Here is a 12533-nt window from a genome sequence, read left to right as displayed (position 1 = left end):
CTGACCTCAAGCTAGCGACTGATCCCCCAAAGTCATCAGCAAAGGGTTGGGAAAGCAGTGAAGCTTCCCCGTCATTAGCTTAAAATGCAGGTTTAGCGTGTCAGGCTACATTTCACTGTGTGTTATACTTGTATAACTATGCATGTGACAAATAAGGAACCTTGAACCTTGAACCTTCATCGTTTTCGGGCTACAGCACATGTTTTCAAGTTTCACTTCAGCTTGGATGATGAATAGCATCAAAGAAGTTGCCTTTATACAATACAGGAAACTGCGACAATGTGCAATCAAAGATATTCTGAGAAGGTTCTCGGTGTAACACTGAATACCTCTTTGTGACAAGTTTCACGGTAGCTACTGACTGTAACCTCAAGAAATCACTCGCCAGCCAGTCGGGTAATACGCACAAAGGTTGCTGGGTGTCGCTGGCCAGGCTCCATACCTAATACTCACCAGAAGAAGAAGAATTCCTATAATTTCTAATCTTTATAATCTCTTCTGCTATTTGCACATTCTTTACTGTAAATTCCTAAGTTAATTTGTAAATTTTGTAGTAAACTAACTTGTAAATATTGTAAAACTTTTCTTCTGTCATTTAATGGTCGGGCATTGTACAGCTACAAGCATTTCACCCCCATGTCATACTGTGTATGGTTGTGTGTGTGACAAATAAAATTTGAATTTGAATTTGAAGAAATCCAGATTTACCTCCTGAAGCCATTCTGGCTATTGTTAGCATGCACAAGGTTTACTCTCTTTATAACAGTGTATGATTTATATAAAGTCAATTAAATATCTTTGGGTTCGGCTGTTCTGGTCAGACAAAAAATGAATTGGTAAAGTCAAACCCTACCTCCTTCAGTCCTCACGCTGAAGCATCCTTGGGCAAGATATTGAATCCGGACTTGCCCCTGATGCCTCCATCAGAGTGTGAGAGAGTGTGTGACTTAGGCTGAGAGCTTAGGCATAGATCAAAGCACTATACAATTAAGGTGAATGAGACTTGTAGTATAAAGTGCTTTAAGTTTTCAGCTGAGTAGAAAGGAGCTACAGTCCATAACAGTCCATTTACCATCTCAAGCTTGGAAATAAATGTGATTGGCTCTTCTTTTAAAAATGCACAGTTTTCCTATACTTTATTTTTTGCCCTTTTTTCAGCCTTTTCTGCCTAGTGAAGTTTTACAAGGGGAATATAGAGAGCATGTTGTGATTTTTCCATGGGGTAATACAGGATCTTGTACAGTAGCCTGTGTTAGAGTTCAGCCCAGGGTGTAGGAACTACTTCAAAGCCTTCGGCTACACCCTGTGGTTAGTGTAAAGCCAGGCACATGCAAGCTAGAGTGTTCGCACAAACCTTGCAGACAGTTAATATATACAGCATTTATTGTAAGGCAGGCACACGCCCTCAGACAGGCACAAATTTATTTAAGTCCATAAAAACACTTGACTGTGTGTAACCCCTAAATTCCCCCCACAGTCTTAGCATCAGCCTCCTTCACCCACCCCTCCACTTCCTCTCTTTTCTTTCTCCTCAAATCACGTCTCTGTTTTAAACTGGCCTCTCTGAGGCATATTTCACATTTGAGGCATTTCCTGTGCTCTGCTCATATCTGAGAGGAATGACAGGCCGAGAGTAGCGCACTCAGGCCATCTTTAGCCTGCCAGTGTGTGTGTGTGCATGTATTATGTGAATGATGGAACAATATATACCCCCTTGAGGCCTTCCTGCTGGGTGGTAAAGGGAAAAATCCATCACACTTGATATGTTATCCTGTGGTGGTCCAACTGTTGCACAGGACTGGACATTCCCACGCACTCACTGTAAGTTACAGGACACATTTTGAGGTTTTTGTTATGAATGGCAAGCCGGTCATTGAGATGGTCTGACGCTCTCTTTTGGCAAATGGACCGCCTGCTATTTACTCTTGGCAGCGGCAAACAAGTACGGCTGCACTTTGACAAGCCACTCAGGCTTTTATGCTCTCAAGAGCTTTTCACCAACCTTCTTGCAATTGTGCCTTTTGAATAATGATAGGGTGACTGTGTCAATATAATAAACAGTTTCCTAAGACATTAATGGATCACAGTTCATCTGGTGTGTGGATGTAAAAGGAGTAAGGCACCCTCTTTGTGGAGGCAGATATGTTCTACTGTTTGTCAAGGGGAAAAATAATCTGCTTTCATGCCAACCATTAAAGCATTTAGCTTGTTAGACTGAATAACTGATGTTGCAGAGCATGAAACAGGCATTCAGGAAGTAACCATCCATTAGACAGGTCCTCTGGGAACGACATGCCTTCGTTTATTCATGTTTTGTTCCTCCTAGCTTTCACATTATATTAGCAACTCTGGGACGATAGTCAGTCTTTGGTTCATAATGATTTTTATAATTGGCTCTGACAAGTCAATATGTTTTATTTTCACCCTCATATTGGCTCAATAAGGCCTGGTCTTCACTGTTGGTCATTTTTTATGTTTTATTTTATTATTTAAGGCAGATGTGAAAGGGGATTGATTTTGCTTATCACCAGCTCTTTCTATTTTTGGACCCTAATAGAGTCGCAATTCAAAAGAATCCTTATTTATCTTATTCCTTGATGCTTCGGGTCACATTTTAACTCCCTGCCACCTTCCTTAAACAATTCGGTCACAACAGAGTAAAAATAGGACGCCAACCTCCTCACGACTTGGAAAAAAATCAGTGATGGCTGGGTGATTGGATGTGACTTTTTTGCATTTGGCAGCCAACTGCACGTACTTGCAGCCACCAACTGGTTGGTCAGAGAGTGAACATTCAACACCCTCAACCTCTGGGGTATCACTTTCACAGGGCGAATGCATAGATCACCTGGCGAGAGGCAACCTGTGTCCAGACAGCTGTGGTCTGAATTGGACTGGTCTAATTTATAAATGCAGACAAATTGCCAGCATGCTGCAATTAATCTGAGTCAGTCAGTTCAGATGAGTACAGCTTGTCTGTGACCCGTCTCTTTGGAATAAAGAAACAAGACTCCCAAGCCCCTTTTTGAATTTGCAGATAAATTGGCATCCTGCAGCAACTATGTCACTATTTATAGTCACTATTTTTAGTATTTCTGGTTAAAATCTATGAGTTTGTGGCTGGACTCTGAATGTAAGAAGTTAATGTGAATATCTTTGCATATAAACAACAACAGACTTTTGTTTTTCACTGTTTCATCACAGTTCATCACTGTAATATCACAAACAGATTGCATGTAACTGCCAATGTGATTACATCCAATCACAAACTGATTAGCAGACTGTGTCCATCCTATTTATCACCGTCTCCATACAATAATGCATGAAGACACTGGTTTCCCTTTGTGTTACAGATTCAAAGTAGAAAACACTGTCTGCATCCTGAGCTTTTGACTCACAGAGATTAATTTGTTTTATTAATTCATTCATTGTCTTAAAAACTCATGTGGTTATTTGGGTATTTAATATGAGTATCCGCTATCTGCAGTATATAAGGAAAAGCAAACATTTGTTTGACTGTGATAGTTTCTTGTATTTATGTGCTTGACTCTTCTCATGATAATAAAGTATCTACTTTATAGTAGCAGCTAAAAAAAGACCACAAAAGAACAGTTTTCTGAGACATTCTGCTCCTACAGCGAGTTGAGACCGGACTAGAGCTATTAAAATCACTGAAACTACGAAAATGTTCCTGCAGGTCAGAAAGCAATATATGACTACATAGAAGCATAGATGGTGACAGAAGTAGCTTTTAGGCAGTCAAGGCTTAAATTCAACAGAAGGACAAGATATTTTTTTCTTTTTTTTCCTTAAAGTGTTGACTGGTGTCTGGTGTACTTCACTGCAGAGTTTAGACTAAGCGAATAAGGTGGGGAGCAAACGTCAAGCTCCTCAAGGAGACCTGAACAGGGCATTGGAATTTGAGATTGAAGTTTTGAAGGTTTAAACAGCTGAATTGAACATTTTGCTGACAGAATCTGTGGCTTTTAAGTGTAGAGTTGCCTTTGCTGATGACTGAAGCTGTCATTGTAAGCTTAACCATGTTATTATGTTTCCTAGGCTGACTGGAAAGTCCACAAAGCATGCTGATAGAGACCTGAATTTGTGCTGAAGTTTAGAAAACCCCTTTTTTAAGTTTAATTTTTTACTAATACTGTACTTTCCTACTCTCACTAACTGGTAAGAGATGTGATGGAAATGATCTGCGTCTCAAGGGACTCCAGGCTTACCCTTAGATACAGCAAAAGAAGGCCACCCAGGAAAGGTAGTTTGGTATCTGACTAGGCTGGGTCTTCAACACTTTCCGAGTGATTTTTTTCAATGTATGTCCAAACACTAAGAGAATGGGGAAGACCAAGGACATGCTATGATTATGTCTCTCGACTGGCTAGGGAGCTTGGTGGAAAACTATTGCTGGGAAGAGGCAAGTCTTAGCATTTGTACTAACACTGATGCCCCTCCATATCAGGCCCAGAGAAATGGCAGAACATGGATGGATGGTGTGAACCAGCAACAGAGTAACCTAAAAATCTTAACTGAAGTGCAGATAGTTGGAATCTGAAATTAGGATGTTACCAGACATGAATATAAAGCAAGGAACATTTGTGAGCTATAGGATTGTGCAGAATAATTGTCTTTGTGGTAAATCAGTGGATGTCTAATGACTTCTTATGGTGTCTGCAGCGCACACGGCTCGGATAAGATGTCACGCAGTGGTGTTTGTGTGAGTCACGCTGTTGTGTCTATATACAGAAGGCTCTTAAGGGATGGAGCGGATCAGCTCATATGTTTGGTCTGAACAGAGTCACCTTTGACCTCTTAACATCAAAGCGTCCTAGAGCAAACATCAATAAGTGAATGCCTTGGCAGAAACATAGGAGAGAAAATTTTTGTCCAATAGGCAAATTTGAAGCAGAGTGAGACTCAAAACCAGAGAAACCTTTGAGCAAGTTAATCAAATTGATATTGTACTAAAAGGAGAGACTTTAATGTAATAATCATAATTATCCACAGTGGACGAAGTTACTGGTGATCTCTGGGACGGATGACTTCCTGCTAACCATTAAACAGACAGTTAAATCAGCAGGGATTTGAGTAATTAGATTTCCACGGTCTTAAATCAAATTTACTACTTGTTTAAAGCAAACAACAAAACAAGCAGATGCCGCTGTGTTTCCCTCTATTTCGAGCTAAATGGAGCAGTTGTTGTTGTTTGAATTGGACGTCAGCCTCATGCTGGAAAGAGATTGCTCCCGCCGTCCTGCTGATGTTAGCGGTGATCCAATCCTCAGCCATTACTGTGCCAGCACAGGCGATTATTAGGTCCACGTCTGGGTGAAAGTATTAGCGTGGAGTTAACATGGTAAGAGGAAACAAGGAAACATATGAATGCAACCTTTATGTTTTTTTTATAAAGCAGGCCAAAATACTAAAAAAGACTTGGACTCTTAGATTGGGCTTGAGGGTTTTAGCATTGTTGTGTCTGCTATGATTAGTTATTGACTGAAGACTTACCTGATCATCTTCCAGAGCCAGGCAGGCTATAAAAGAGTCTCTAAATCATTATCACTGCTCTCTTATTGAAATTAATTCTTTCACTGTGAAGTTCCCCTCCTGATTGAGGAATTTGCACTCTTTTACCCAGTGTGACTCTCTTTGTGATAAGAGTTCGTCTCTACTGGGATTTTACTTAAGTATTTCCACTATTTCATATTTAACTCTTCTATTCCCATTCATTCTAGAGGAAATTTTTATCAATGAATAAATAATGCTGTTTGTATAAATTTTGTAAGAACAAATAACAGAACAAGTGTCAACTGCCTCCATAGACCTTATAAAACATATTGTAGATGTAGATTCATTTTATCTCAAGGCCACCAGATGGCGATAGCTATGGCTGTAAAAAAGATAAATTAATAAAAATGGTCAAACGACTTTTTGTCTTGACCTCTCTAAACACTATCCTGCTGAGTTTATAGGTGCACGCCCTCATTTTGGATCATATTCAGTAATTTACATCTTAATCGTACTAGTTTATACATTTCAAAATAGAGGATTAACTGTAGTATCAAACCATATGCTCACTTGCTAATAAAGCGTCAGTCATTAGTCAGTGAACGTGCAGGTTTTACAGTTAGACCCACCCTTCCTTGTAATTACAGGTAGGTGATATAGCCTCAAAATTATATCAAGAAAATGGCGTTCTGGAGTAAATGGTTCGTTTATGGTGCAAGTAGTGAAGATTATTGTTTCTGTATTTAGTTGGAGAAGTTTTCTTGCATATTTTGTAGTGTACTGTGTTGTGCTGGAGGATGTTAAAGTAACTTCTGCTCTAGGGACTCAATCATTATTAAAGGCTGCTATAACAATGATATCTCATTTTTATATCTGGGTAAAATCTCTACTGGTATTATTGCTTCACGGTATCAGGAAATACAATATGACAAAGCCCTACTTGTAATCAGGAAACGACAGAATCCGTTATCTTAGGAAACCTATAATTACTCTTTCATCCTACTGATGGACCTGCAGTCTAGATAAACCTGTAGCTGCAAAAGCACCAGTTCTTCATTGGTTAGAGCAGTCCTCGAGCTTGCAGCAGAGCAAAGATTGCCATTGTGAGATGCAGTCCTGGATTTGGAGTCCGTCAGACAATGAAGATTTTCACCTGCAAAAGAGCTTTGGTGCTTAGTTGGGTTAAATCTTGTGTTGAAGCAAAGCTGAAAAGCCTTTACAGATAAATACCTTGGAGTGTGTGGGTTTGTTACATTTTTTTTGTAAGTAATGTTGATGACTTTGAGGTTTGAGCTCTTTCTTGGACAAAGAGCTTTGAGACTGTTGTTTGATTTTTTTTTTTACAAACCAGTCCTTACAGTAGATGCTTGTTGGAACCACTTGCAATTTCATGGGTGTAAAATCGCAGTTTCGGGACTCCTGATTAATAAAATAACATTTTCCAAACTGACCCATGTAGCTGCTATGCCACCTCTTTCCAACATTTCCGGACAGTGAAACAACCAATCACAGGAGATTATAGCCTCGCCTTGATGGATGTAATCTGTCTGACCAAGTTGCATCAGACATCTTAGCTGTTGCATTACACAGCTTTATAGATGTGCCGTAATAAAAAAATTCTCTGCCTCCTTAAGCTGCCATTTGTTATCCTGATTCATCTCATAACCTTTAAAATGTCAGAAAACATCAATGGAACATCTAAACCTAAGATTAGCTTTCCACATTCCCTTTATCTCACACTTGTTTGACCTTATTTTCCCAAAGCACTCGCTGTAATCTTTAATCGATATCTGCATTCATATTAACTCCTCTCAGCACTCTCATAAGCTACAGCAGTCCGAGTTATACAAAATAAAATGGAGCCGCAATCACAGCCCTAATGACACTGAAGCACCGAGGCTGCCATCGCTGCTGTTTTGTCCTCGAAGCACCTGCAGTAAATTTGCTCGCTCAGCCAAACGTAATTTGTGCTAGTGCTGCATTTTGTTTTTCCTCATGCTTTCAGAAGATGAGTTGTCATCTTTTGGGTATCTTATGATGGTACTCAGGCAAGTCTGTATATATATCAGTTCCAGTAATAGTCAGCAGCTGGTTGTTGTCCTGGAGAAGCAGATGATGCTGAATTAGTTCACACTGCAGTGATTTGACCTCCCTCAAGTGCTAATCCATCCCTGTCTGTGTATGTGTGCGTTCAGCTTCCAATCTGGCAGGTGTTTGCTTTAAAGGCAAGAGTTAGAGACTCGATCAGAGGAGGTACATCTTGAAATTACATTATTTAAAATACTTTTCTTCCAGCCTTATTCTTGTGATGATTTGGGTGTTGTCCAGGGATATCCAGCAGCTCTTCATACAGGACCAAATCATCCACGTCTAGCTGAAGGAGCCCGGGGTGATTGCACAGAAGTCACGGTGATCAGTTCGGCCAAGCCAGATCATGATGACTTGGCTCTGTCCCAGTCTTACAGAAGAAGAAAGTGTACTTTATTGGTCCCCGTGGGGAAAATCCCTCTCTGCATTTAACCCATTCACTCCCTTCCGATCATGGGGCCACCACTCTACCTACTGAGCTATCCCTGCCCTTACAGAAGCCAAACACAACCTTCATTGTTTGTGTTTGGCCTGTGCTTCACCTTCACCTGTGCTTCCAACAGTGCAGTGAGATCGACATAATGTTGGATCAGTCTGCAGATTTGAGGTCTGTTTGCACTGATTTGTTTTACCAACCACGTGTGCGGCTTAAACACTGGGTGAACAACATGACGAGTGATCTGCCTGTCGCTGTGTCTTGTTGACAGTTCGGCTGTGGCATATTGGCGTTAGCGCAACCGACATCTGCTTTCTGGGAGATTAGATGTTACCGGACTGTGCTAGCTGGCTCTGCAGCTTCGGTCCAGGCTTGGTCTCTAATCGGTGCTGGCACGACCTCCTTAAAGGCTGGAGGCGTTGACAGGGCCGTCTGAGCCTCCCTCCCCCAACCTTTCATTCCTTCTGTTCGTCTCTCCATCCATCCAGTTTTCTCCTTATCTCTTCCGTCTCTCTGGACTTCAGACTCTGACAGATCTGCTTTGTTGCTCGGCTCATGATGAGCACTGAACCCTCCCGAAGAGGTGAAATCTGAATATGAGCTCATATTTTAATTTGACACTGAGATTATTTTTCAGCTGTCATTTTAAATGTCTCATTTTTTTCTTTAAACTTGATCCAGACCTCGATGCTGACAGGTTGATTATAGCCTCGTGCTGATGGCTCTTTCTGCTTGTGGTCGACCGATATTGGTTTTTCAATTACCAATAGAAAATCTTTAGAGAGCAGGGTGGCCAGTATGTATTGCTGATATCATAATTTTTCAGATTGGAGACTAAGAGAGGATGTGGAAGGAGCACAGCCTCTAACTTCTAAAGTGGTTTTGGAAACCGTAATGACTCTGTCCTTTGTGATTCAGCTTCACATCGACCTCACTGGCCTCCGAGGTTTGGCGATCATGTCAGGGAGTGTCTCTTGACATCAATGTGGTTGTACTGGTTTTACTTTAATGGCTTAATTTATTGGCTCCTTAAAGGACAGGTCCTTTAAAAATGCTTATGTTCAGAATAAAGACCATCAACTTTTTATAGCATTTTTTTTTTGGTCATCTTATAGAAACTGTAAACTTGTGCATTTTAGATTTTATATTGCAAAGTCAAGACCCTGTATCAAAGATTGACTGTTTACTGTTTACTGTAAGCTTAGCTCAGGCTTGGTATCCACAAACTCCAGATCATTAGACAGTAAATGCTCCTATATTTGCTAGCAAGTTGCTAACGTTATCGTCTGCGATTAGAAGCAATGGATGTGCGGTTGGATATTATGAGAACAAGTCTTTAGTCTTTGAATGCGCTCCCATGATTACTAGCTAAAGACTCAGTCACGCTATAGTAAAAATGGGGCAGCAACCTCCTTGCAACTGGTGGCTACCTCGTTATTAAACTGAATATTTTGCTATCAGAAACCAGCAACCGCCTGGCTGCCCAGAGTTGAACCACTCTTGGCCTCTGGGCAACCACTTTGGATGGATGGTGATTGCACAGATTACCTTGAGGAAGGCAACAATCACAGTCTGATTCAAAGTGACTGCAGTCGCTCTCACACTGATGAAGGTTCACACATAATTGCCACGTAATTTATGAACACAGGCTGTCACGTTGTTGCAGTCAGTCTGAGTTTGTCTACGCAGGTGAGCGTTACTCGTCTTTGACACTCAATTCAACTGGTTGGCAACTGGTTGTATTTGGGTTATGTTCCTTTATTAAAGGCTGAATAGTAAGGCTGTCATTTTGTACTTAAACTGCTGCACTGCAGCAAGTCTGTAACTATTTGTCTGTCACAGCGAGTGAGAAGAGCCATGTGGAAAAGGAAAAAGAGGATCCAAGCGCAGGCAGTCGTGAAGGTGTGAAGGTGATTTATTGAAAACAAAAATATGGAGAGGCAAACGGCAAAATGGAGAACTAAACTATACTGGGACAACTAAACTACAGAGCATGAACAAGAACAAGAACACGAACCTGAACATAAAGGAAGGAAGGAAGGAAGGAAGGAAGGAAGGAAGGAAGACGATGGTACATGATGATGACAACAGGGAACACACGGATGAAACATGGTGGATACGCAGGCGGACCAGCAACTACAAAGACAGAGGACACAAACTTAAATACACACAGAGAAACACAGGGGAATTACACACAGGTGGTGGACACAGCTGGGAATAATCAACAAGACGAGACAGAGGTAAAACTGAACACACTCACATGAGGCGCAGACCTTCACAATAAAACAGGAAACGAGAACACTACACCAAGACGCAGACCTGACACTGAGAGACAGACAGAGAATGACACATGGAACCTGAACTAAACTAAACGTGAGATACAACCGAGAACAAATCCTTAACACAAATAAACAGAAACATGAAACTCTAATAATAAACATCATAATCATTAACACAAGAGAACAATCCCTGATGCAAAATTAAACCAAAACATAAACTCAAAATACTGGGTCAAACTGACCCAGAACCGTGACATTGTCAAGGAATTCCTAAATTTCTGTTTCAAATCTACGAGGTTCTGGCTGCACTCAGGTCAGGGAATAAGCATCACTCCCTAGCAACCAGGGGTTGTCCAGGGGTTGCCAACCAGTCTCTAGGTGTGTGTGGTTGAGGAGAGTCACGTTATAAATGGGAAGTCATTGGTTCTTTTTGCGGTGACCTGAGTGAGACAAATTCTGACCGAGAAAAAAATCTGAACCTGTCGTTTGTTTCATTAAATCCACTCACCCTTCCAATTATTCAAATTTGCACTCACTCAGTCTTTTAGCCACTCCAGCACTCGGCTCATAATCCCTGTATTTATTAACATCTTTGACATCTCTAGTAGCTCACGTGATGGATTACTGGCCCGAGACCATTGTTAGTCTCTGCACTCTAAATATATTTCATTTCATGTGGTTTGAGGTCGGAGGCCTGGTGAAACCGGGCTGTGTGTGCTTCTGCTCTGCTGGTCCGGCCTCTGCAGTCTACAGACATCCCCCCCCTCACCCTCCGGTTCCCCCTCGCTGTCTTTGTTTCGGTGCTGCTGCTGCTGCACTTGGCCATGCCTGCAAATGAGCACCAGGACAGAGCAATTATTCACCACAGGGGCAAACCCTGCACCCCTCCTTTGTACATACAATACACACACACACACACACACACACACACACACACACACACACACACACACACACACACACACACACACACACACACAGTCTACAATGGAACACTTTTATATGTGATGTAACTAACACACCTCCAGGGGGTGCTGTTTTTACACGACAGTCCGGCTGTTGTCAGGTTTTCTCACCTTCTGTTTGGTTTTGTTTCATCTTTTGAGGTTTTTACGCCGTTTTTAGACTCTGAGATTTTCCGTGAATACCTTTAATCGCGTAGAAGGAGGCCTGCTGTGTTTGACTTCCTCTCAGGAATCTGTGGACGAGCTGGACGGAGACGCTCACTGGGACCAAGACCTGCGATCCCCAAAGGCCGAGCCATCCAAGGCTCGCAGGCTAAAGCTAGACCGGGTGAGAAGCAGGACCGGAACCAGGACCGGGACCGGTGCTGAGGATGGGGGACGGTGGTTTGTGCATGCTGCACTCAGTGTGAGTCTTCCTACACAGTGCTACTCATCACATCACAGATCACTGTGAACTAAACAAAGAGCTCTGCGGGGAAGACGACAGTAAGGACGTGTGAGGTGGTGATAGGCGTGCAGTGTAGACCGCTTCCTGTCTGATTCGCTGTCAGTGCTGAAACGTTTGAGCTGGTGTGCAATCAGAAGGTTACATATGGGTGACAGCTTGTGCTGAAGTGCACCGTCGCCCTCTTTAGGTTGGAGGGTGTAAATGAATCCACAGAATCGCTTCAGTCTGATGACGTGTTTGAAATCATCAAAATAAATTTAAATGTAGCTCAGCTGCTTCAAACCTCACACCTGTCTGATACTGAACTGATGACAGTGTGTGTGTGTGTCTGCAGGGAGGCAGGTGTGTGTGTGACCACAGTGAAGCAGAGAAGAAGAGGCTACAACTGGAAACCAGAGAGCTGCGACACACACTGAGACAGCACAGGTAACACACACAGACATGGATACACACTGCTCTGGGATCAGGGTTTAGGATCAACGCTGAGAGGAGCTGAAGCCCCGACAGCAGAAAGGACGATCCAGCAGGGACACGCTCATGCAGGGACGAGGTGGCTGAGTGGTTAAGGCGATGGCCTGCTAATCGTGGGTTTGAATCTTATCCTCATTGGCTTGGTGGAGTTTTAAAAAGTTCAAAGTGTTGGGCTTTGGATCCTGGACCTCAGGAAGATGTCAGTGATGAAACAGTTAATCAAAGATGTGAACATCAAAATTATTAACGAATAAATACAGAGAAATCAGGATGTTCACCTCTGCTGAGGTTTCTGATTTTTACAGGTTGTCACCAAAACTCATTCAGGTTAT

At 42.0% G+C, this 12533-nt stretch overlaps 1 protein-coding gene across 1 annotated transcript in view; it reads left to right on the top strand.

Annotated features, from left to right (window-relative positions):
• LOC102215280 (microtubule-associated protein 2) overlaps window positions 1–12533 on the top strand; it is an 83897-nt gene that overhangs the window by 21966 nt on the left and 49398 nt on the right. The window lies entirely within an intron of this gene.

Source organism: Pundamilia nyererei, unplaced genomic scaffold, assembly GCF_000239375.1.
Source record: "Pundamilia nyererei isolate P.nyererei 1_Seehausen unplaced genomic scaffold, PunNye1.0 scaffold00118, whole genome shotgun sequence".
Taxonomy (NCBI): Eukaryota; Metazoa; Chordata; class Actinopteri; order Cichliformes; family Cichlidae; genus Pundamilia; species Pundamilia nyererei.
The sequence above is the reverse complement of the archived record's forward strand: the minus strand, read 5'-3'. Positions and strand labels throughout refer to the sequence as shown.